Source organism: Artemia sp. Qi Xiang Cuo, chromosome 4 (assembly GCF_049724085.1).
Source record: "Artemia sp. Qi Xiang Cuo chromosome 4, ASM4972408v1, whole genome shotgun sequence".
Lineage (NCBI taxonomy): Eukaryota > Metazoa > Arthropoda > Branchiopoda > Anostraca > Artemiidae > Artemia > Artemia sp. Qi Xiang Cuo.
The window spans coordinates 71,285,996-71,290,907 of record NC_142797.1 but is presented as its reverse complement, the minus strand read 5'-3'; the positions used below and the strand labels follow the sequence as shown (position 1 = coordinate 71,290,907).

The 4,912-nt window shown below is 33.6% G+C and overlaps 1 long non-coding RNA gene across 1 annotated transcript in view; it reads left to right on the top strand.

The window, feature by feature from the left end:
• Positions 1-3,105, top strand: part of LOC148953391 (uncharacterized) — a 257,683-nt gene extending 254,578 nt beyond the window's left edge. Inside the window, exon 3 of the long non-coding RNA XR_016141633.1 lies at positions 3,029-3,105. This is a non-coding gene — a long non-coding RNA (uncharacterized LOC148953391). The remainder of the gene's footprint in view (positions 1-3,028) is intronic.
• Positions 3,106-4,912: the final 1,807 nt, after the last annotated feature.

Below are 4,912 nucleotides of genomic sequence, written 5' to 3'. Positions count from 1 at the left end.
GTCGCAAAAATGCACCACAAATCAGATATCTGCCATCTTCTTTGACGGTTGATCTGATGCATCAGGACTTTGCTACTAAGAATCCAGTGCCAGTTGTGTCGCATGAGACTTACAGACGTGAGTTGAAAGAAATGAACATTTCGCTAAAAATGCCAGCATCTGATGTTTGTCCTGAGTGTGTGCAATCTCATGAAGAACGATGATAGCAGCAAAGAAAACAGCAGCGATGAAGGTGTTAATGGAGAATTTGAACCTTTTTCTGCTGCTGCAAATAAGACTCACGATGTTGATGTTTCCAGGCAACACTGGCAAGAACACATTGAACAAGCAAGGAAGGCTACACATGCCTATCAACGTGTCGCAACCAAAAGTGGAGAAACTGGAGCATGTGCATTTGCAGGTTACTTGCAAAAAGTTATTCAGTTACATGACTTGTCAGGGAAGGAAGAATCAACACTCCTTATTCGTCTTGTTGTCTTCAATGAAACATTTACCCATATCGACCAGAACGACGCGGCGTCTGTAAGAAATGGGCGTTTTTTTTGTGTGATGTGGCACGAAGCTATGAGGGGCAGGGGTACCGAAAACATAGTGGATTCTCTTCATACTGTAGTTACAGCAGAGAAGGATGTCCAGGAATTCATATTCTGGATGGACAATTGTTCCAGTCAGAATAAGAACTGGGTGCTTTATACTTCTCTTGTGATGATGGTCATGAGAGAAGAAGGGCCCAGGAGGATAACGTTAAAGTATCTGACAAAAGGGCACACTCACAATGCAGCAGACGGCAAACACGGCAACAATGAAACGAAAACGAGAAAAAAGAGGAAATACTATGACTTTCCTGACTTTGTTGAGTGTGTTGCAAACGGCAGGAAGGGAATTTCTGCAATAGAATTGAAGAGTTTCAGGAATTGGAAATACAAGAAAAGAACTCCTGGAAAAAAGGATTCACCCCTACCAAAGTTAAAGTCAGTTTTAGCAGCTACCTTTCAAAAGGGGATCCGCGGCATGAAATTCCTCCAAGATTTCAACGAATAGGAAAAGTAATGCATGTTTCTTCAGAAGAAACTCAATAACAAACAGTTTTCTGAGCCTAACTCTGTTCCGAGGGGTGTTCAAAGCCAGAAAAAAGTTTCAATTGTTAAAAAACTGTGTCTAATGATGCCAGCATATCGAAGGAAATTTTGGAAGGATATTCTGGTCTCCGATGAAAGCCTAGATCTCATCGAGGACGAAGACGACCCATATGAAGAAAAAACCTCTCTGATAAGCTAAGGGCTCAGCCCTCCTTTCTTTTTATTCGAAGCAGCAGTATATCTTCATTGTTACTTGAAGATCTTTTTTTAAATAAAATTTGGTGTATATACTAGGTTTTGGCGGTGGAATATTCAGTTTATTAGCAAAGAAAACCTCTGCCAAAACCTAGTTTCTACATTTACTGAAGTTTAAAAAAAAATATTGCGAAAAAAAATACTTCTCCCTACTAGGTTGACTCCAGAATACTTATTTACAAAGTTGTGTCCAAATTAGAAAATGAAAAAAAATCGCGATTTTACAATTTTGTCGGAAAATTGACAATTATAGATACTTAGTTTTGGCAGAGGACATCCGCAATACTATATGTAAACATTAGTCAAAGGTCATAACTTGCTGCCCTTCCCCGGGGACTTTAGCGGATCAATTCACCGTCAAAGACGTAGCCATTAAATTCTTTGACCATGCTGAACAAAATGACTTTCGCGAAATTTTGGCCGGACAGTTTTGGGAAAAACAATAAGCGTGGGAGAGGGCTTAGCCGCCCTAAATTTTTTTGGGTAACTTAAAAAGGGCACTAGAATTTTTAATTTCCGTTTCAATGATCCCTCCTTCGATATCCTAGGACCACTGGGTCGATGCGATCACGTCTGGGAAAAAAATAAAAATAAAACAAACACACATCCGTGATCTTTCTCCTGGCAAAAAAAATACAAATTTCCAAATTTTTTTAGATAGGAACTTGAAACCTCTACAGTAAGGTTTTCTGTTACGCCGAATCTGATGGTATGATTTTCATTAAGGTTCTATGACTTTTAGGGGGTGTTTTCTCCTTTTTTCGAAAGTTTGGCAAATTTTCTCAGGTGCGTAACTTTTGGTGGGTAGGACTAAACTGGATGAAACTTATACATTTGAGATCAACATAAAAATGTAATTCTTTTGACGGATCTATTGGTATCAAAATTCCGTTTTTGTAGAGTTTCGATTACTATTGAGCCGGGTCGCTCCTTACTTACAGTTCGTTACCACGAACTGTTTGACAAGTATTGTATTTGATAACTTTAATAATTATAACGGTCCCAATACAAGGCTAGCCGTTAGACAGATTAATGATTAGTTTAATAGGATTCATAGATAGTGTTGCTGCCAAACACCCACTGTCACCTAATCCTTTCTCTGCAACTGAGCTCACCAGATTTCGAGATGGTGTATATTACACTTTCTATTATCTGTAATAAAAAGAACAAAATTTATATATACTATTTTAATAAAGTAATTCGTTTGAACTTGCTAATTTTAGGTCGAATATTAAGAAAAAAAAATAATTAATAATCAATAATCTATTATAAAATATCATTCCTATTATTTTATTTCATAATTTGTAATTAAAAAATAATAATTTTCTATAAAACACTAGAATTTTATGCATAGTATCTGCGATAAAGCACTTGGTTTCAATTTGCCAATGCATGGTTTGATGTTAAGGAGAAAGAAGAAAATTAAAAATTAATTTAAGGAAGATTATATCTAAAACGGAGCAGTAATAAATATAATCATCTGAAAGGCTACATAATATAGATTTGGTTCAGTGAAGTTATTTCCACGGGATGGTAGCCCGTATTATTGACAATATCTTTCTAATGAAATGTTATAATTGCACAATGACGACTTAGAAGAGGAATTAATATAATTGTTGCTAGGGTCTTTTAACCCCAAGGACACCTGGCTCCTATGGAATTGCCGATTGCTTATTTCGTGTATCTCTTTACAGCTTTTCGTATAATTATTGGCCACTTCGTAACGAATATTTTCAATTTGGAATTATTTTTCTGTGACATGCTGTTGGGACATGGACAAGCTTACCATCCAATTAAAATCGAAACTTGATTTTGCCTTGAGATCAAGTCAGTGTTATGTTGTTATTAATTGATGATTTATATTAGCTGATATTATGTTGATTTTAGTGATATTATTTTATAATTGACATTTAATATTTGTCATTTTATGTAATGTTGAATATATTGTTATGAAATTTAATAAACAAATCTTGAAGAAATTGGAACTCTTTTTCCTGTTATATGGTGAGTATATGTATATCCGAGAAAATGTTCTCAATATTGTTTTAAGTTGCATTGACACCTCTTAGTAGAAAAAATTATGTATATACCAAAAATAAAGTTGTTTTCACCAGGCAAACAATTAGAAAAACTCTTAGAAAAACCCTTGCTCAGCTCTTTTTAACCCAGTAAAAACAAAATACAAATCCTTACACATTGAAAGCACAAATAGTTATACAAAAATAAAAATAAAAATCTATATCTCCAAATGTGAACTGGGCTCATACCAACTTGTTGAATATATTACTACTGCATATTTTATAATTAGTAACCGTTTTATAACTAGTACATTTTAATTTTATAAGGAATCCCAAGTTTACACGGAATTGTTTTCAGTATTGTGCAAGTGACGTTCTGGTCTTTACAAGGTATAGGGGGTATTTTTGTATATTTTAAATACTTTTAATTCTATAATAAGTAACATAACAGTAGTTTTATTAGTCATTGTTTTTCAGCTAAAATTGCTTTTTTTAAACAAAAAGAAATTTTTATGTTTTCTCTAAGAGTTCAAATTCTCAATCTCAGATTTAAATATTTCTTAGACTGCAAAAAAGATAAATGAAGAATTGTCAACCAGCAAAGATTTTTAGATTAAGCACTGCAAGTCTCTTTGTTTTAAAAATCTTATGGATTTAATGTCTCCAGTGGCTTAGGGGCTAGGTGTTGGTCATATATTAAGCGTTCTTCAAATGGAAATGCCATGTTTGGCATCTTGATTTAGCTACAGATCAAAGTTCACAAATTCAAAACATTCCAAAAATGATTATTCTTGATTCATCGTGAGAAATTTACGAGAAGCTCTTAATTAATTAAATTTCTGTGGAAATATATTACAATGCAGCAACAATGAACGTAAGAGTGGATTGACAATCTTGATTTCCTTACCCGATTTTTCTTTTATGAGTACAAGTCGATGAAAACAGCATGGGTATGTTAAAATGGTACTATGTATGCCAAAAGCAGTCAAGGGTTAGCATATCAGTAAATTAGGTGTATGTAAATTTTTACCTTAAAAATGCCATTGGTTTTTGTCTGTATTAATTAAAAAAATATTTTTCAAAAAAGAAGTTTTTTCAAAGAAAAGTAAACAACAATATTAAAACCTAAATAACAAATGCTCCTATAGATGAATAACTTAATCCTAAAACAAATGGAAATTATAATGAATGCTTAACTCAAACTAAAAAAAAGGGAATGTGGCTATGGTCTCCTAGACCTTCTAAATCTCAGAGCTTCATTCGTGCTTTCCTGAAATGACTTGAATTTCAAGCAGTGTATTTGTTTTGTCATAAGATCAATATCAGTACCAAAAACTTGGTATTACAAGGAAAATCAAGGTTAAGAATTAACAGTGGTACTACCTCCCTGTCTCTCAAACCCTTTAAACGGCTTAAGCGTTATTTATTTCAAACAATTCTTGGTAATGAACTGTAATTAAGGGGTGACTCGGTCTAAAAGCAATTGAAACTCTAAAAAATTAGTTTAGATAACAATTAATACAATAAAAGAATTAGAATTTTATGTTGACTCCAAATATA